We start from the raw sequence: 22714 nt of genomic DNA, 5'->3' as shown, positions 1-22714 counted from the left end.
ATATACCTTTAGAGTATGAGTACGCTATGGTAGGTACTAGATAAAAGAAAAGAAAATATCGGACACTTATTTTTTAATTATGCGAGTGTGAAAAAAGCAGAGAGCATGTGAATTTTTTAATAATTCTAGTTCGAACGAACCACAGAATTACTGAATATTTGTGCAAAGTTTCATGGTTACTGTTTTGAAAAACACAGTTTCGAGGAAAACGTGTTTAAAGTTTCCCCGTATAGTATATTTCACGTAGAACCGTTCGCTTCAAGAATTTACATCTCGGCCAATTTTACAAATTTCGTCAAATGGCTGCGCAAACACGTTTTCAAGGATTCAAACTCCGAGAAAATGTAATAAGAGAAAAATCGATCCACTCCCCCGCCCCCCGAATGTAGAAGACTTTGTCCTGCACTATTGCACTGAAATATGGGGTGCTAAATGCCACGGTGGCAATGACCTTTTCCGAGGTCACGGACCTTCACGAAAAATATGCAAGTGCAGCATCGATTCTCGAGCCCATCTCGTACCGGACGCTTCGAGGAGATTAGGGATCGATGACGACTTCCGCAAATTTCCTCGGCCGACAGGGTCAATGAACCTTGGTAGCCATCTTACCTGTTTTAAGTTCGTATGTGCCAATGAATAAGGATGTATATAAGAACAGAGTACAGACCCTGCTGGGAGAGTATTATGAAATTCATGAACATAACGCCGAAGATTTACTTATAAGGTAAGTCACGCAACAGTCTCACTCTGTTGTCTTCAACGATACGAGGAAATTAGCCCTTTGCGCTCGAGCGGCGACTCTCGCTCGCCACGATGTTTCGCGGGCAACTCGAGTGGCGAGCGAGAGGCGACAGTCTTTATTTATGCTACATTTCGTTATCTCCAGTTGGTTTAGGAGATATTTGAATTTTAGTCTCTTTTTTTTTAGAGACAAGAGTAAATCTTTGCATTCAGGCTGAAAGTCGTATTTTCTAACACCGTCTTTAGATATGTCAAATATCTTCTAAACCAATGATTTTTTTCGCAATAAATGCCTTAGTATTTTTACGCAATTATATATATTTATTATTTAATATAATAGTACTAATATAGTACTAATAGTAATAGTAATAGTACTAATACTATTACTATTAGTACTATTATATTAAATAATAAATATATATAATTGCAATGGATAACACATCAAGTATAGAATTATAATCAAACCAGTGCTCTGCCTTGTTAGTGATCAACGCGATCCCAACATGTTCTTGGTCTGACTTTGAGGAATGAACCACCAGCACTACTTATCCAAGATACACAAACGTAACCGGGACTCCTACCACTGTTTGTAACAGTCCAGACGTTGTTCCGAACAACAGTTACCTAATGCGTCACTATTGCGTATGTTTATGTTGGATTAAGTTAATACAACGTTTCCTTAGGCTAAATCCAAGTTCAATTGGAATATGACTATGTCATTGATATTTTACACAGTTTAAACACGACATTTTTTATAACACGATGCTATAAACTTTAAATGTCCTTGAACGAAGAATTAAATAATTTTGTTTCTCGCATAACATGAATCTTAATGTTCTTATCCTTGAACTAAACAAGGTTAACCCGACACATTTTCTTATATTAGCAAAAATAACGAAGATTTTCCAATGTGCAGGATAAAATAAACAGGCTACATATAGAAATACGTAAGTATGTATTTACAAAGTAGTTTAGTGGCACATGACTTATTCACATGTCCAAACCACTGCTTTGGACATTCGCCAGTAAGCTTCGACAATGTTAACATTAAATTTACGGAGCACAAAAAAACAGCTGTTTTATATTAGTTTATAAAAGTAACAATGAGAGTAAAATAAAAGTAACAATAATTCTGATTTTTAACAAGTGTTATTGTAACATTTGCCGTAAGTACCATATAAATTGAATAAATAACTAATAAATCTTTAACGATATGAATAATCGTAAATTAAAAAATTAGTGACCCGCCAATTTGATGGGTTCCGTAAATCTAGTGTTAATAAAATTTCGTTGAGGCGTCGAACACCGCAAACATGTACAGGGTGTCACAAAATTATATGTCGGGATTATCATAACGTGATTCTACATCCTTCGTTTGTTAGATATTGACGTAAGTAACTTGTAGCAAAACTAATCTTGACCACGAAAATTCAAAGTCAAAACTCGAAATTTCTTTTCATTACACCCTATTTTCTTCATCACTTTACATTTACATAATGAGCTTTATATTTTAGTAAATTTCTATAAATAAGTAACAATTTATGTAGCTAAGAAAATAGTGCGTTTAAGGTTCACTTCATAGAAGCTACACACAGAAAGTTTTATTTAGCATCGAATGTTGATCGCATTTGTATGGAATTGACTTATTGTTAGTACCTAGTTATTACAGTCCCGTAATAAGCACGTGAAACCTAACATCCACACGCATATGTAACATTCGTTGCACTTATAAACCATTGTCTTCGAATGTAACAAGAGAAGATGCGTGTGATTCCCAAGTACTTTGCATGAAATTATTATTTATGGTATACTTTAAATGACGACCATTGAAGACACAAAGTGACTCATTCATTCAATGGATTCGCGTGCCGTCGTTGTTAAGAGATGAATAAGCAATTAGGTCCAAGAAGACAGAGGCGTTTAATTTATAGTCGCTTATTGTGATATCTTTTCCCCCTTCAGCGTCCTTTACTCGTTTCACCGAATAATGAGATCCATTGCGAATAACGCTGTTATCGTACGAAAACTCATTCGCACAATCGTGTTTTAACATAAATAATTAACAATTAACCTCGAATATTGCGAAGCCATAATTTAAGCCTACATTTCTCTTTATTGCACCTTTTCAGTGTTTAACATCTCAAACATGTATTCCTAGAGTTCCACAGTTGAATTTTCAAAATTGTCGAAAATGTAGACTTGAGACGAAGTAACGTATCGAGGTTCTTACAAATAAAAACCTAAATGTTTGACCATCGCCGTTTTAATAGTCTTTCGTTTCAGTTTGTAATCGTTTTTATCTGTATAATATGTATAATGAAACAAGTATGTCAGAAATTCGGAATCATGTCATATAAAGGGTGTCGTGTGACTAATGGTACAACCGGATAGGCGCCGTTTCTACGACAAAAAATAAGTCGAAAATATAGAATAAATTTTGTTCATTCAATACTCCGTTTACGAGAAAACTCAAGCTGAAGAAATATGAAGAAATGAATAGAAATGAAGTGGCGCGTCTGGTCATTACATTGTAATGCTACTTCCTGTCACAATACAAGCGAAGCGAACTCCAGGCATCTTCCATCTCAATTTTCTCGAAAACAAAGGCTTAAATGAAAACAATGTTGTTCATTTCCTACGACTTATTTTTTTGACCTAGAATCAGTCACTATCCGCTCGTACCACCAGTTACATAACACCTCGTATACGCAATAGCGTGTCAAAGATTATTAGAGTTAGCTTAGAGTTATTTTAGAGAGATAAAACAGTAAAGTTGTAAATAATAAACATATTTTCTTGGATATCCCAAGAACTAAACGGTGTAAAAGAACAGTTTTCATAAACGCGTATTTTTTAATTACAAATCTATTCGATAAACAAATAAAACAATTATAAAAGGGTCGCTTACTTTAAAAATATAGGAAAAAGTTGTTATTCTTAAATATTAATGCAGTTTCACGGAACCTCTCATACATGAAACATGACCGGAAATAACGGATACGAGTTTATATATATATATTATATAACAATAATATATGTAACAATAAATATATATTACATAACAATAACAATAATATTGTATAACAATAATAATTACAAAGTACATGATATTCTTCTTGATCTTGTGAAAATAGTATTCACGTTTGTTTTGCAGAAATTAGTGTAAATTTTTACAATATTTCTAACAATAAAGGTGCATTAAATGTAAATAATTGATTTTTTCGTGCCACTATACTTATGCATAGTCATACTGCCTTTAACTTTCCGCAGACTTAAGACATAATTATACGTTTGCATCAAGGACATTTGCAATTTAGATTACATGTAATTTACATATAATTTGTGATAATGAATGGCGGTCATTTATACGGTTCATGTAGCTTTTAGTTTTTATTACGTACTACATATTAATATAAATTTTATGGTGCAAGTGATCATTCACGTTAAAGTAGAAAGTTAAAAAGAAAGTAATATGCGCACATAGTTCGTCAGATTGTTATTAAAAATCACAGTAAAAGAACCACAAATAAAGAATATTTCTTGCACCAAGAAATACTGAAGTATGAAAGATAAAACCATCCGCCAGATATAGGCACTCATAAAGTTACTTCTCAAATACGGCATGTCCATCAATAAGTTCCGATTAAAATAACTGGTAAACGGTTTACTTTAATAAAAAAGCGTACAGTGCATTTTAAATGTTCTTTTACGTAGAATGCGTTAACGCAAGACAAAAATTTCTTTACTAAATTTTGCAAGCTCATTTGTAGATTATTCTAAACAAATTCAAAACATTATTTTCAAGTGACTTTGAAGTCGTAAAAAGAAAATTTTTTTATACAACAGGCTAGGATGGCCTTTTCTGACCTTTTAATCACTTTTTCAACAGAATATGTTCAAAATTTCTTCCTTCGACTGCTAAACATTGGTGTAGGTGTAGTATTCTCGGCAAACGATTTTTTTTCACAGCAACAATAATTATTCCTAAAAAAACTACACTAATACAGTAAATTCTCTCTAATTGACGCTGAGATTGTACCAAAAAATGGTCAATTTGAAAAAGAGGAGATACGATTATTCGAGCCTCGCGACTCGTTTTCGTAGTTCCCAAATATCAACAAATATAAAAACGAGCCTCAAGTCTCGAATAATTGTGTCTCCTCATTTCAAATCGTCCATTTTTTAGCACAATCTGAGCGTCAATTAGGGAGAATTTACTTCATATAGGAGTCAAGGAAGTACATTTTGGACAGACTCTATAGACGATGTAAATAAAAGGACACTTCAAAGTCACTTTTAAGCAGTATTTGAATTCGTCTTTTATGCTCTCTCATTGCAGCGAAACAAAAATACGGTATTCCATTTAAAAGTATTAAAATAACCTTCAAATGACCTTGAACAATTTAATAAACAATTTTTTCTTATGTTAACGCGTCCTATACAAAGAAAAAAACATAAAAATACATTTGACTCTCTTTTTCATAACGTCAACCATTTACCTGTTATTTCAAATAGTATTTATTTATGGACACCCTGTATATACAGTTCAGTAGATTTGACGTATTACAATGTGGTAAAGATAATTGTCTTGTCTGTGATTAACGGAATATTTTGCCCCAGTGCTTTTACATCGTTACCTAATTGCTCAATTTCCGGCAATTAAATAACTATTAAATAACTAACAATTAAATAAAAATAAATAAATCGCTGTTGTACTAATGTAACAGAAAGACTAGTAGGCCCACAAAAAATATATTTTGAAAAGTCGATGAATAAAGCTGAAGACGATCGCAATCATTCGTTAATTGTCCAGTTATGAAAATGGTCTGTTGTCCAAGGGTTAAATAAAAAAAGTGAAATTACATCTCAAACTTAAACTAGGATCATCTGTCGACTGAATGAACATAACATTTCCCGTATTACACATGTTGTCTCAAAAATATTGCGTGCCCTAGAAAGAGATGATTCTTGAGATGATTTGAAGTAACTTCTCCCTTAGCGAAAATTTTCTCTGCAGCTTTTTTAACGAGTTATTAACGAAAAATGCGGGCCAATCAGAGATCGAGTACGTTGATGCGTGGGTTGGTGCGTTCTGGTGCAACCAATGCAGTCACGTTTACTTTTGAGCGAGACAGCGTCAGCCGTACTCGCTTTCTGATTGATCCGCATTTTTCGTTAACAACTCGTTAACGAAGCTGCGGAGAAAATTTTCGCTAAGGAAAAAGTTATATCAAATCGCTTTAAGATTCACCTCTTCAAAGAGCTCACATCTTTGGATACCATGTATGAAAAAGTAACGTCCATCACACTCTTTTCGTTTATAAATTGTTTCACGTTTCCATTTTTTCCGTTCCACGCATTCAAGGTACGTATTGCTACTTGAAATCTATAATTTGTATTTTATGTTGCGTTCAATAAAACAATGATTTTGTTTGTACAATATTATCCAGTAACATATCACTTCATTAAAAATTGTTGTTTTTTCACTGGTTATTTAACGTATTTTCATGCATGAATTTAGTAGTAAAACAGGTCGTTTATGACGTCATTCTGAGGATTGAATAACAATTTGTGAATATTCATTTTAACAAGTGTGCAGCCGTAGCGTTCGTTCACTGGACAATTCACCCTATAACATTCACAGGTGCATTCACGTTTCGCCTCATGCATGAATGGCCGATGGAAAGAATGCGTATTTCCTATAGATTTGGTTCTTTTCTGAACCCACAAAATTTCATCGAAATCAGAGTGGAACCGTTGAGCAACGTTCCTCGCACGAATAAACGAAACCAGTATCTACTTCCGAGCCAAACGTCGCGTCGCCTCAAGTAAAATTTGTTGTATCTCTTTCCGCATGAACAAATCCCGGTATCTCCGCGCTAAAGGTGAAGTAGAATTCCGAAAGTTCTGTTTGTCCCTACAAACGTAATTGTTTAATAGCGTAGCTACACTACAAATACGGAACGGGCAACTTAAAAGGATTACTTCTTAATTTACATTGAATGAGAGAGAGAGAGAGAGAGACTGCAGTTTCGCCAAACTATTAATTACACCGCGGAAGGACAAGTTTCTCCTGGATCTCCGCTTTCATTTCATTCTAATTACTTCAGAATAAACGACGAAATATTTTAGCCGGCTATGGAAAATGTGGCTTCATAAATTCGCTAGTGGAACAAAGGGAACGCGGCCAACATAACGGACGCATGCTGTGTTCAGCGATAATTTTCAGGTTTTGAAACTTAAAACCTAGGGCTTCGGTCGGACTCGAGATTTTTTTCGTTCTGCTGTTTAACTATTTCAGCGTAGAACACGTTATCCTTTAACATTATTTTACGGTAAAAAATTCTGGTCAGTATACAGGATTATAACGAATGCGTATTACATATCTCAATCAGTTAGCTGTTTCTGAAAAATGTTGCCATCTTTTTCATAACGAGTATACTCGTCAAAAACAGCTAACTGGTTAAACAATATACTTTGCTTTTTTTCAGACATTTTCTGAACTTTTCTTCTTTTTTACATTTGCCTCTTTTTTTAAAATTGAAATCTCATATGGGATTTACTGAAACATTGTATAATATATTACAGATTTACAAAAAATTACAAAATATTACACATACAAAAGAAGGATCAGTTACATATACATATGCACAAAAAGATTGACAATGTCAGTTGGTCAAAAAAACTTCTATTTATTGATACAATGAACTGACTAGTTAGTTAATTGCTCGTGTATGATCATCAAACATGTATGTTTATCATTTTGAAAATGTTGAAAGAATAATTGTCCTTTGTAGAAACCTTGATTTTGTTTTATTATTTTAACTATATGCAGGAACACTATTTTCTTGAAATGTCATAAATACCTGATTATACAGGGTGTCCCAGGTTTTAATGTTCAAACTTTGTCAGTATATTCTATGGCACAAAGTATGAAAAAAATGTTATGTAAACATAGGTCATATAGAGCTTTATTAAGAAGTTATAACAAAAATTCAGAATAGGAATAGTAATCAACTAAAAAAAAAATAGAAAATAAAAAAAAATCTTCGATCGATGTCAATCATGTATTATCAACAACGGTTATTAACACACATTTCGAAATGTATTAATAAACATAGCTTACATAAACACACGGCATATACTGATCTATTCAAGCCAATGCTCGCAGTAACAGCAAGTTGATTACCATTCCCATTCTGAATTTTTGTTAAAACTTCTTAATAAAGCTCTATATGACCTATGTTTATATAACATTTTTTCTTACTTTGTGCTATAGAATGCACTAACAAAGTTTGAACATTAAAACCTGGGACACCCTGTAGAATTTTGGAAATATTCAAGAAATCGGATGTGGTGATACTTGTCGCAAAAATATTAGCCTCGTCGTTAGGCCAAATCCCTAAATGAGAAGAAATCCAATAAAATTTGATGACATGTTAACTAGGATTGTCAGACAATAGATCGGTGATATACTTCTTTTTTATATCGAGAACTTAACTGATAGTTTTGACACCAAACCTGATAGAATGAATACTCTGTAGGGAAATAAGGGAGTCTCCTGTGCACCAAGAGCATCGTATTTGGCAATGAACACCGAAGAACATTTTTATTTAAGCTTATTTCGAGTGAATATTAAGGTCAGGGCAAAAGCAAACCCGACCAACATTATTGGAATACAATTACTACCAGTAAATGTGTATAAAGAGAGCAGAAAAGTTACTCGCAATTGTTCCTAGCTTTTCTTTGAGGTCTTCGAAAGTTTTAAGTTCCAAGCCTGAATCGCAATCAGTTGGAATAGAAGTGATCAAAGATTTGGAGTAATGACAATGAATGTTGTAATTATCTTATATGCTTTGATCTTTGACTTATGTATTGACATTTGTCACTTTCTGCGAAGTTATATTCGTTATCGTATTGTTATATCGGATAAAAGAAAAATACCGGATAAATCTGCCTGTCGCCGGCAGATTTGTGAATCGTATTGCCTGACACAATGTGGACCGTAGTTATCGGGTCAAGTATTTCTCTGAGTTTATTTTGGTCTTATTAACCTTATTAACACTATTTTTACCAAAGCAGTCGAAAGTCACCTTTTAAGATTTTAATTTTACACTGTTTTTACCAAAGAGGTCAAAAATATTGAATTTACAACAATTTAATTCAAATAATGATAAACTATAAATATTTAACCAATGGAAAATAACATTTTTACATTGCAAATACTATGCAACTATCTTCTTCATTCCTCATTTCAAGCTGCTTTCTCTCTAAACGTTCTTTCACATGACACTTGCCAATTAACATTTATACCAAGTTTTTTTATAAAATTTTAATTTTTCATTGTTTCCTAAGTTCGATCATGCTTTTTTTTAATTAATTGTCCAACTTCTCCTATAAAGATTACGTAAATAATTTGATAAAAATAGGTGCACACAAACGATCGATAAAAATAGTGATAAGGAAGTATTCTAGTGTAAATTTTTTTGAAACAATCAATTTCTTGCATATTCTTAAAGAATATAGTTTAAAAAATACATCTCTGGAATCATATATGTGAACTCCTAAAATTAACGAAGTTATGATAGACACGACAACGTTATATCATTATTGATCTACTAAACTTGAAAGGCATTTTTCTCAAAACTATGTTTCTCAGAAAGGTGTCCATGATATCTCAAAACCTACTTGAGCAATTGATTAAAAATTTTAAGTACACATTCAATACGTGTCTAACTACAGCCCCTCCTAGAATCAGCCATTTTTTTCATTACTGACTTTTTCCTTTTGTTCTAGTACCTGTTATAGCCAAATTCATGCTAATTAAGGAACTTTCGCGTTTTTTTTTTTTAATTTCAGATAAGCAGAATGGCCGGATTCGTGTATACCGTAAAACTTTTTTTTAAAAGCGTCTATATTTTTAGGAATGTGCACTGCCACTAATTTTAACTTTTTTTTTGTTCCAAACAATTTTAAAACGTCGTTAAAATACGTGCAAATAAACCTTGCCAATTGGAGAGAAGATATAATAGTTTCTTTGCAAAAAATTCCCTAACGAAGTAAAACAATCAGACATCATTTCCTCATCAAGTGTCACAACTTAGGAACGTAAAAGTAGAAGTAAAAAAAAATTCGAAAAATAAGCACCATCCTAAGGAGGATCCTTGTGACTTTATGTAAACTTCTATTAATAATGGTCTCTTTTAAGTACTTGAAAATTAAGTATGAATGGTAGTTTTTTTCTCTAATGTTTCTAAGAAACCATTATCTAACGCGAACCATGAAGGCTTAATGGACCAAAAGCACGGAAAATGCCTCCGAAAGCGTGCGAGCCGGTAATATGAAGTAACACTTTGGTCCCGTGTGCGTATAAATAATAATAAACATTAATTTGTGAGCTCGTGGGGCGAGCGCATAGAGAATCGGCCATTCACGGTAACGGTCCTCAAAGTTTGCGCCACCATTCCGGTACACCGGAGATATCTAGACGCGTCCCTGCGGAGGAACTACACACTGTGTCTCCGAAAGTGTCCTCCATGGCTCGTTTATGAGGCAGCAAGACAGATAGCGGAAATACTCGCGAAACTATGGAAATTTTGTTCTTGATTTTGCATGAATTACAGACGAAGTTGGCGAAGATAACCAGTCTGCCGTTGTCGGCAGATGCCAGACGATCGGTAAAGCTTTTACAAAATTGATAAAAAATATCATCAATAGGCTGCGGATTTTATGTATTTATGGCAAAAATTAGTACATCAAATGAGAAACAGATGAGAACATGCGAAGACTTTCGAGCAACTGTTACATTATTTTCAACTTGCTGAATTTATTAACAATTGGACAACTGGCCTGGGTCCATTTGGACTCGGAGTATAAATATTGATATTTGACTATCTAGTTTCTGACAATGAATTTACGTTTCTACATGTTTCGTTAGAATTTATAGAGAAAATAATATGTCTATAAAGAGCGTGTTAGAAAATATATTTTAGGAAATCTTTTTTCTTTTCAACTCTTCTAATGTTCCCGTTGTTTTAAATTGCAGCTATGTATTTTAATCAAAAAAGCATGAAATGTGGATTTAGATCGCAACCAACTGAAATCAACAATAAATTTAATATCTCGACGATGTCAAAGTTATGTCAAAAAAGGCGGGTGTCACTTTGAAATGGAGATTTAACAGCGTTTAAATCATATTTCGTATTTTTTTTCAAAAATTCTTAACAAAGCATTTATGGACCTTTTGTTACATAACATTTTAGCCTTATTTTTACTTGGAGAGCACACTGCCGAAGTACGTACGGAAAAATGCGGAACACCCTGTACATGATCCTACGAAATACATTGTTGAAAGTGACGATCAATGGCATATTAGAATAATTAAAGCGAGGACGGATAATTTATTAATCCCTCAGTGTTTCTAGTCGATACTCCAAAGTGATAACTAGACTACGGATTTTATACATTTATGACAAAAATGAATAGGTTCAAATATAAAATTGTAAGTTCATTAGAAGAATTTGATGATATTGTCATATTATTTCCAACTTATCATAATTATTAAAGGAAAAAAGACATTTTCAACTAATTTATGTTTCTTACAATAAAAAAAAACAATTTTTATTTTACATAAAGATCCACAGTCCAGTGATAACAATGCGTTGTACCGTACAAGAGAAAATTGATATGGTTTTCATTTGTAGCGAATGCCAATAATGTTTGAGACAATAGGTGGCGATTATACATTCTCCGTTATTACGAAACAGTTCAACCAAATCAGTACGCATTGTACCTATTCGATCAGTTAGTGATTCGATATTTTCGAAGCAGGATTCGTACTTATTGAGCGGCCAATCACACGCACGCTCCGCTCGCGTCGTTGTTCGACTGCGTGCGTGTGAGCTCAGGGCGTTACAAGTTCACACTTAAAGGGCTCCGACTTATCGAGCGGCCACTGCGCCTGTACCACACACATACCAACTTCAACGAAAACGTGATATTAGCACGACTTCAATTTCCCAGAATACTTCGTCGATGCCATGTTTCACATAATGTCACACGAGTTAGAGCCAGCTACTTGGAAAGAAATGTATGTATGTGAAATACAAATACTTTGAGCTCAAATGATGTGAGTGAATCTGTCGTTTTAACTTTTGAAGTATACGTAAGTACCAGAGTTCGAAGAAGTTCTGAAACTTTTTATGCTACATTGGAATTTATTACATGCAGTAGTTTTTGTTATTTTTTGTGTTACATGTGTTAGTGAAAATAGATATAAAAGAATTCTTGAGATTAAAAGTGTTTGTTTGACCAGATCTAATAAAATTCAAAAATAGATGTTTGTCTATAATAGAAACAAATATTTTGTTAATTAATATAAAAGAATGTCTGAAACACTATCACAAATATTATTTAATGAATAATATTATAAGTATATTAAATGGTTATTAAATGGTTATGAACCAAAAATAATTCTTTTCGAAAGTCATTTATTAGATTATCGGGAGGAGATGAAATATGAAGTAAGTAAAGATTGTACTGAATTATTACAGAAATATTTTAAGTCCCACAAATTCAAAAAAACGTTTTGCTTCCGAAATGAAATTAATTTTTTTATTCAGTATTTCGAATAAACAATAATATCATACTTACGATTCGATTTTCGTGTCGTTTCTTTAATTCGCAATTAATATTACATAATATTCCTAAATAAATCGAATACAAAATAATGCGGCGTTCTATTTATTTTATATTAACATTTGTAATAAACGTTCTAAAAGAATTTGTTCCATGCTATTTTTAATGTACAGATTCTGAAATATCTGTTCTACGAGAACGTTTATTGAAAAAGTTTCCGAATGGTAAGTACTCTTTTCGTAGAAGTTCCACATGAACTGACATTTTGTCGAACGATTCGTGTAAGTTCCGACAGACTTTTTCTCACGACGGAAATTACCAGTTTATCTCGAACTCTGATAAAAACAATTACATTTTACATTTAAGCTTTCCTTATCTGAGAACGTAACGAGTAACCTTGGCCTCTCAATAACTACTAATCTCTCAGAATCGCCAATATCTAAGTCGGCATATAGTCGCCGAGTGCACTGTGTCCAGCGAATGTCCTGGGATTTCCCAAATAGCATAATTTAAAGAAACGTCATTGAAGAAAAAGATAGAAAATTACAAAGAGAAGATATATGAGCCGTTTATTTTGAAAGTGGCATAAGTCACTTTGTTTTTAAGTCGATATATTTAAGGGTTTGCGTTTTAACACGTTTAAAAATATGGATGCTAACTTTCGAGAAGATTTACTTGTATTTGTTATCTCAGGATACTGATATCTTTCTCAGTATAATTAATTTCGTATAAACATTAAAAAATCACCACTTTTCGTTACGGTAAAGTGACTTATGCCACTTTAAAAATAAACGGCTCATATGTATTTGGCTCTCCTCACGTAAGAGGACATTGGTAGCATACAGAGGTTCACGAAAGTATTTCGACACCTTTTAAAAACGCAATAACTTTTTCCAAACTGGACTAACTGACTCGAATGTTTTTTAGATGATAGAGGAACGAGTCCATTAGACAACGACTGAAATACTTTTTCTTAATTTTGCTCTTATTTGGAACGCCAAAAAAATAAAAAAACTCGTTTTTTAACTTTTCTGTCTCAGCCTATAACAAACATTTAGAAACTGCTTTTCCTAGATCTCGATAACTTATAAGTATTCTGATAATTTGATCGAAATCGATTAACCTATACGATTTCTCTTTTTCAGAGATGGTGGAGATAATTTTCTTTTTGTATAAAGATTCGCTGTCAAGTTATAAGTAACCGGACTAATATTCCAATGAACGATTACTATTATGATTAGACTGTGGATCTTTATGCAGAATACAAATTTTCTTCATTAATTGCAACAAATATAAGCGAAACGGAAATTTCTTTCTTTTTTAAATAAATTTTAGTGAGTCATTTCTTTTCTTTTTCTACAAACTTTCTTCTTTATTGCAACTGAACGGATGTCATTCTATAGTGTACTAATGTCTACTGCACTAATTATGCCTAAATTAATTAAGGCCTGTAAATAAATGAGTAAATAAATGAGTAAATGAATTAGTAAATAAATAAATAAATAAATATTACATGTTATTACTGTTATTTAATAAAAATAACGTGTTATTTAATAACAATAACAATAAAATATTACATGTTATTTGAATCGAAATAATAATGGTTGTGCAACGACTTTTTCCATGTTGATTATAACAGTTAAGGCCCCTGGTTAAAATTGAACGATACCGACGGCAAAAAATGTTCGATTTGACGGGGTGCGATTGTTGGACAGTTTAGCCAGCACGAACTGCAGCCGAGACAAAGTGATCGCAATTCGCCGGACGTCCGTTGAAATCATGATCGTCGACCGGGAAACGATGAACTCTGACCTAAGTAGCCGCTTAGAAAGCTAGCCGCCACACAAACGTTAAAGAGTCTTTAACCGAAGGGAGCCTGAAGAACGAAAGGGGAAGCGAACGAGAGAGGCTGGCTGGCTGAGTCTCGGGGTAGGCGAGCAGGCGAGCATTCCACGCGGACGTCTCGCAGCGTCTCGTAGCGTCGCCAATCGTCGGGTCGGCGCGTGCGCGCGACACACGCGCGCCTGCACGCCCTCGACACAGCTACACACGCGCGGAGGCACACGCGCGCGCAGTCGGCCGTCTCTGTTCGTTCTCTCGTATCCTACGAACGTGTAGTACGCCAACGTTGCGCGTCGCGCGTCGTCAGTGTCAAATAGGGAGCCCATTTCCATGAGACGGGAGACGGCAGTGTCTCGTGCCTGAGAGGGAAGCACGCAGCGTTTGTACATATACGGCTATGAATTCATGTCTCGATAACTCTGCCTGCGACTTTTTATGTTTCGTTCGTGCTTGGACCGATTTTGCTAAGAATTCAAGCGATGCAACGTGACGATTATCCCTGTTGATTCTCGATACAGATACAAAATTGCTCCCAAGCAACGAGCAACGACTACTGATAAAAAGAAATATGAATTATATGGTTTACAACCGGTTGGGAAGTGTAAAAAAGAAAAACATTAATTGACTTGTTTCAAAAAATTGTTCACTTTCAAAATATAGACGTTCACAGGAGATATTTGTTCGTATTGTTCATAATTTTCGAGATCCTTGTGCGTTTTGATGAAGACCGAATATGCTATATGAGCCGTTTATTTTGAAAGTGGCATAAGTCACTTTGTTTTTATGTCGATATATTTAAGGGTTTGCGTTTTAACACGTTTAAAAATATGGATGCTAACTTTCGAGAAGATTTACTTGTATTTGTTATCTCAGGATACTGATATCTTTCTCAGTGTAAATAATTTCGTATAAACATTAAAAAATCACCACTTTTCGTTACGGTAAAGTGACTTATGCCACTTTCAAAATAAACGGCTCATATGTAATATATATGTATGTGTACATACCTACTATAACTGCCCTGCTTACTTAAATTGTCTTAACTAACATTTCTGATCATCCAAAAAATAAAGCTTTAAATTAATAAAATCATTCTTAAATAAGTGGAAACAAATAAATGAAATTGCATTTGGAACTCTATGAAGTGCACCTATAAAGTTGTATATAACGTTATTTAAACGGTAAAAGATGTACTAGATGTTCGAAATATTTTTAAATATCCTGAAAAATGGCAAATTAGTAGATAAGGCAAAAATGCTAAGGGCGACTAATTAAAAAACTAAGGGCGACAGTATATCTATGTATCATGTATTTCGAATATGTGACAATAAATATTTTTAAATAATCTACCGCCGGCACTACGGTTTTTCGCTGACGCGGTTAGCCTCACTGGTGGCATAAAAAGACTGATAAAAATCTGAAAAATGCCGAGATAAACGAAATATTTGACCCCTCATATAAAGCCACATAAAGAAAAAGAATTGTACCTAAATAATATATTGCAATATGTAACATAATAGTTAATAATACTGCATACTTTTTTATCGATGCATTTATATGATAATAGTATTATTATGAAGATTATAACGTTATTTTCGTATTAATGTGTAAAAGATATAGGTCCGTATTTCGTATGGACCTCGGCGTGGAAGGGGTTAATACTGAAATTTAAATATCTAAAGGCCGTTTCGAGGAAATTAAGCAAAGAATGTTTGTCTGCACGTGAACGACCCGTAATATCAGCAGAGGAATGACAGAAACAACATTTTTTAAACACTTTCAGTCTGCTGGTCTCACTTTGTAGGATCAATGCAGCTCATACTGAAGAAACCATACGAATAACATGGAACACTGAAAATTTTATTAGAAAATGTTACAAAACACCAGTTATAAAGGAAGTGATAATGAAATATATGTCCATCGATTTTATAAGTTTCAATGATATTTAACTATGTACCTATAATTTTTGAAAATTATGAATGAATTTGAATGAGACTAGCTAATTACTAAAGATGCATTCTCAAATGAGTGGGAATAAATTACATTTATTTAAGCTTACACGTAATCTTTTGATTGCACTTCATGTATAAAATATTTGTATTTCATAGTGCGATTATTCGATGCAGGCTACCATAATAAAAAAATACATTATAGTTGATTATACCATATTAGGTAATATGGTTTTATATGGGTACCTAATTAGTATAACGTTTCTTAACCTTAGCTACTCAAATATGTACATGCAACAATCCTGCATTTGCTAAATAAACCATCTAGTTTAAAGCATTAATAAATAAACAAGTAAACAAATAACTATTTCTATCATTGGATGCAATGAAAAATTCAGGATTTCATTGAGAAAGTTAAATATTAAAATGTTATCGCTAATGATCAGGCTGTCAATGCGACGATAAAAAATGAAAGAAGAAGAAGGATCGCACTGAACAATACAGCTTTACATTCTTTTAAATCCACTAAATTGACATAAAATAAATAATAAAATAAAATATTCTCAATTGACATAAACATAATTTTCAGTGAACAGTCGCTGTGTAACTGTACTTCAAAGATCGTTTAAAGAGAAAATTTTCCATAAATGAAAAGTACAATATTTGAGAAGTGAGCTGCTAAAATTTTACGGTCAAATCCGCAAAGATAACAAAGTTGCAGACCATAGCTATAGCGCGATGCGGTAGAGTTCGAAACACAAAGCTTGGAAACTCCAAACGTGATTTTCTCGAAACATCGCTTATTGAAACAAGCGTGACGGATAACTGGAAAACTAATTGACCGATTAATTACGAGCGAAGCCAGTTCAATTTATTATTTGCTTGTCCAGGTACTATTACACCAACGATATTATTATTTTTTATTTATAAAATGTATTTTTTTAGCAATATATTGTCAGTTTTTCCGATGAAGAACGATCATTTTTCATGTTAGAGAAATAAACTATTTCAGGAAAATTATTCATTTTCTGCATTCGCGTAACTATGACAGGTGCTACACGTCACGCAAATGAGGGCTTTCACGTAGACCAAGTTGATATGATTGTACGCTGACCAATGCGAACTAAACGAATGCAATTAAAAAGTGTTTTCTTCTAGTTTAAGGATATATCTGTACATTTACAGAATATTCCTATATCGTTTTTTCGGGAAAAGTTCATAAAAGTCCAGAAACTTTCAAAAATTCTCAAGTTCTAAAAATACTCTCGTGTTTACGATAATACACAAGTAATAAGGATTAAACTTATAAAATTAAAAGTAAATCAATGTCTGTAAAAGTTATCAAGTGTTTATTGGACAACTTTTAACTTCTTTTAAACGTTCAATACGATTAGTCTCGTTGTTAATTAATGAATCCTTCTGTGTAATACTACTGTGGAAATATAGTTATCCAGTAAAAGTTTGCAATATAATTCTGGATGAACATTGTTGGCAACTGTTTGAGCGAATTTTGCAGCCGAAGTACAATGGCCGAAACAATGATAAATTCACGAAATCACGATTTTGTTAGATTTTTCGTTTGAATCAACCTTTCTTGAAAATCCTGAGTTCTCTCTATTTTTTCCCTGTTCTGGAATATTTCAATTTTAACGTAAAAGGAATTATCATCCCTTTATCTTATTTCTATCAAATATTCTCTGACTTTAACACAACTAAGTTTTACAACTAAGTTTACTTCGTAATTAATAAATTTCTAATTGCATTTATGATAATCTTTTAAATGCTGATACAATAATATTAAGTCAACTTGTATTTATGTCGCATAAAATTTCTAAATTTTTATAACATTAATATAATAGCCATATTAATAATATTATTTAAATAATTATGTGTTTCACTAAGTGCATTGTAATGAATCACATACTAATAACAAAACACAGAAATGTTACATAAAACACGATGTTATATCACAAAAATGAGATGAACCTTCCATTACTGCAACCATATTTTTGTTTATGTCACTCACAGCAGGTAATTCTCTTTTATTAATTAATCAAAATTTATAGCTGATCTACAGACACATCTCTAGCTTGGTTCCTTAGCGAAACAAATATACTTACTCCATCACGTACGATCCTATCAGTACAGTTTTGCAATGGATATTTCATAATTTTCACAAATATTATCCAAATTACTGTAACTTTAGCGAACATCATCTCGATAACTGTAAATATCTTCGAGAAATGACAACAATACTTTTAGAACTGAAGTCTAACTCTTAATATCAAAAAAATATATATATATAAATATGTAATACAATAAATACAATAAATGACTACAATAAATACATACAATGAATAAATACAATAAGTAAAATAAATACAAAAAAAAGATATAGTCATATCGAGTATATGATTCTTTATGTGCAAAAATTATTTTATTGTATATTGACACTAATCTTTCTCTTTTAACAAACGCAAACTTTTCCTTATGCTATTCAAATTTGATTTAATGTAATAAAATTAGTTAAGCGGTAATTTTTCGCTACAAATAACAAAATTGTCTAAGAAGCTCACATGAAATTTTCTGTGTTTCTGTTTCAGCTTCCATTACGTCAGTAGGAAACTATTATAACTAAAAAAAGGAGTTCACGTAGTTCGTAGTTTTTATCGGTACTCCACGGCTGACAGAATTTCAGAATTTTAGCGAATAGACGCCGGAACCACTGGCTACGAACTGCTCAGAAAACAGCCCTTCCCCCTAACACTACTTCCGTCGTATTTCGAGACTGGCGGGCTTCCACGGACCACAGCACGTTGCATCGCTTGGTCATTGGCCGTATTGTGCCATCTGCTACTGTGAAAGTAAGGCCTGTTACTCTATTTCGACACGCGAACCCGAGGGCTATAATTTTTAAAAGTTACTTCGTTTTTTTCTGGATATTTCGAACATACCGAAGGATACATTTCCATCGTGCACCGACAGAACAGATGCTATCAGTTAATATGTTGCATTTGTTAACAAATGCTATCATTGTTGACCACATGCAATACTTTTGAATTATTATATCCATTGTTTTTATAGAACTGTTTAATATATATGTTATATTACAATAATAGTTGTCGATTCGAATTTTATTTCACAAAACTCGTAGCTAGAGATTTATCATAATTTATTTTACATAAATATTTGAAAACTACTAGAACCTACACAAAGTATATGACTCCGGATGATATTAAAAATCGAAACAAATAAAAATTTCTGAAAACGTATTAACACTAGATTTACGGGACCCATCGAAATGACGGGCCACTAATTTTTTCATTTACGATTATTCATGTCGTAAAAATACATTTGTGAGTTATTTATTCAATTTATACGTTACTTACGACAAATGTTACAATAATACTTGTTAAAAATCAGAATAAATGTTTTATTGTTACTTTTATAAACTAATATAAAACAGCTGTTTTTTGTGCTCCATAAAATCTAGTGTTAACGTGGAGCGAGAATTTTCCATCTGAGAAAAGTCGTTCAGCGATGGAACAATTATAGAAATACATTACGGCAATTGGAAGCATATCTCAAGAAGATCTGCTAAAATCATCATTAATCTTACGCTGTTCGTTCCCTGTTCTCGATGGTTAAGATTAACGCTGCATCGTTTACTATGACAACGTGTTGTCACAATGAAAGTATTAAAAGCAGTTCGCGTTTCCGTGTAGAAACAAATATACTTCCCCGTGGACAGAGAGTAGCTTGGACACGCCTACCGGCTGGCCTTATTTCGGTCAAAGACGCTCGGACGGCTTCAGATATTCACGACTAGCCATTTTCTAAATTCTTCGCATTTCCCCGAGCGAGCGTGGCAAAACTCCGGTAACACACGACGATACCCGAGTCTCGCCATAATATTCGAACACTTTGCGAGTCGACAGTTCCCCCGCGAAAGTAATCCAACTACGAGATCAAAATTCCACGCGACTTCTAGTAACGAATTTACGTGGAAAAAATCGATGCGCGTAACGAATAGAAAACGCGACATTTCGCGTGGACGTCAACGTCAATTAAAATCCGGCCAAGAGTTCGATACTCCGGCGTTCGATGAACCGGCCAGAAATACGAGATCCCCGAGAGGGCACGAGCGAATAAAGAATTTAGGAACGTCGCGGTTCCAGCCGATCGATAAACAGAAATTCGGCAAATCTTACATAATTGACGAGCGCACAACGGCCGGGAGTCGAGCGAATCCGATCACGACGGTACTCAAACGATTCGAAAACGTCGCACGCAGGCCAGCAGCCGTCTGCCCCATCGGACACAATGACACAACGAGACCTATCAGAATGATCGCCGCTAATCATTTGGTTCCGTCTCGGGCGGGAAGATAGATGCACGCGAAGCAGTCGTCCGACATATCGATCCGCCGCGCGCCGTTGGCTCGTGGAAATTCGCGAAACGCGCGAATCATTCGACGAGAGGGAAAAAAGGAAAGCGAGAGAAAATAGGAGAAGCAGGCCGAGAGGGGGGAGGGGGATGGGGATGATCCGCAGGAAAGAGAACGAGAGAAAGGGAGAGTGGGAGAGAAAGAAAGAGAGAGAGAGAGAAAGAGAGAGCGCGAGACCAAGATCGATCTTTCGTCCTGCTTCACGTGGTTTCTATTGATTTACTACGACGCTTCGTTTTCCCGAAAGAATCGCTTCGACGACGGTGCCTCGCAGCGAAAAGTTCACTGATCGATCGATCCACTGTCAGTCGGAATCTCGCACGCAGCCCTTGTGTCTCGTGTATAGTCACGTTGCCACTGCAACAGTCTACTCAGCCAGTTCAGTGACACGGCGATACACACTATAACGACGTATGGCTTTAGCCAGGCTTCAGGGTGCCGACTGCCAACACCGGTTGTTTCCGGTTGTGCCCCCAAAGAGCACACCACTCGATTGCCGTAATATGCTTACGGAATTGCGTGACTTCGCAGTCCCGCAACTATTTACGTTTCATTACCATCGCGCGAACAGGAGAGAAAGAATTCACCGCAGCCTCGAGGACGGTCCGAGGGGTAACACCCCAGCAGAAAAAGACGACGCTTGCCGCTTCCTCTCTGTGTCGCGCGGAAAGCAACGAAGACGAAACGACCCCGGAGGTCCCAACGAGGGACGGAGACTCGACACGTTCGTCAAACTGTGTCAAAAAGATCGCGTTGAGCTCGTGTCGCCGTCAGAGGGTGGCCGCCGAGTACCAAGGACACGCAAGCGAGAAAGAAAAATGGTAAAATAAAGAGAACGGTGGACAGGAGGCGAAGGGGTGGAAAAACGAGCAGGTCGCAGGCCGCAGGGCGTACGGGCTACATCCGTGGCTCCTTACTTCGGCAAAATCAATAACCTGTTTGGGGGTGTAGGAGAGAACCTAAGGAGAGAGGCCATAGCATGGCACCGCCGCACTAGGTGCTACCGAGCCAGGTGTGTTATAAAATACGTACGGGTTTCCAGGTGGCGAGTATCCGAAGATGTCTTTGCGCCGTGGAGCTGCTAATCGCCGAATTTTTCGCTGCGGAGAATAATTGGCGGAACCACTCCCGGAAACTTCTCTTGGCACCTGTGCCGAGTACCCTTCGGCGAACGAGTTTGCCCGTTTTACAGTCCGATCAGTTCGAACGGATCGTTTCAGTCGGATGTGATCGAACGCAACCACGACACAAGACGGACCGTACACTGTCTACTATGCCGGGTTGGACGTTCGAGAACTTAGCCCTGTCACAGGCACACTACGCACCGGTACATCGACGAATTTTCATTGAGCGTAACTGAAAATCCTCGACGATGACAACGACACTGACAACGAGGATGTTCCTTCTCAGTGATGTTGCCTCCTGTCTTCGCCACCTCGCGGCTCGGTACGGCCAGGTTTTCTTTATCCGAATCGCGCGCTCTTCTCTTCCCGACCGGAAAGCGAGAAGACGTGCCACCCCAACCCCGGGGTGGTTCGTGTTCAAGAACTTCCGATCGTTCGGGTCCGATGGTTCCCGTAGCCGGACTCGTTTCGCGATTTTTCTGTCAGACGGAAGCTTCTCTGCAGCGAGAGGGAGCGAGAAGACGGAGAAGCGCAGACAGCAGCGCGACAACGACACGCGTTTCGAGTTGACGCGGCTGTGGGGCGCGGACCACTACCTCGACGAGCCTCCCGGATCGTTGGATAAAACTTGGTGGGGCCGTTCCGGTCGGCGTGCAAACTCCCCACTCTCTCTTTGCCCCTACCATCTACACTCGACCGATGTTCCATTCCCTCTCCAACCTTACCCTCTCGCTCGTCTTTCCTCTCTTTCCGACCAATCGCACCCCCGCCTTTCCTCCCCACCCCAGCAGTCCAGACGCCGCTCCGCGCCGCTCCGAGTCGCGCCGAACCCGCGTCGTCATCATCATCCCTCGACCCTGCAGGGTGCGCGACGCGCGAGCGCATGTCCTGTGCTCTGATACGCTCTGCTCACTGCTCTGCTCTGCTCTGCGCTGCTCTGCTCTACTCTTGCCCTGCTCTGTTTCCGCTCTGCT

The 22714-nt window shown here is 35.7% G+C and overlaps 1 protein-coding gene across 7 annotated transcripts in view; it reads right to left on the bottom strand.

The window, feature by feature from the left end:
- LOC117227927 (neural-cadherin) overlaps positions 1-22360 on the bottom strand; it is a 716163-nt gene extending 693803 nt beyond the window's left edge. For all 7 annotated transcript variants that reach the window (XM_033483477.2, XM_076522349.1, XM_033483481.2 and 4 more), the window contains exon 1: positions 21649-22360. The gene's annotated coding sequence lies outside the window, so the exon portion shown is untranslated. The remainder of the gene's footprint in view (positions 1-21648) is intronic.
- Positions 22361-22714: the final 354 nt, after the last annotated feature.

Source organism: Megalopta genalis, chromosome 5 (genome assembly GCF_051020955.1).
Source record: "Megalopta genalis isolate 19385.01 chromosome 5, iyMegGena1_principal, whole genome shotgun sequence".
Taxonomy (NCBI): Eukaryota; Metazoa; Arthropoda; class Insecta; order Hymenoptera; family Halictidae; genus Megalopta; species Megalopta genalis.
The sequence above is the reverse complement of the archived record's forward strand: the minus strand, read 5'-3'. Positions and strand labels throughout refer to the sequence as shown.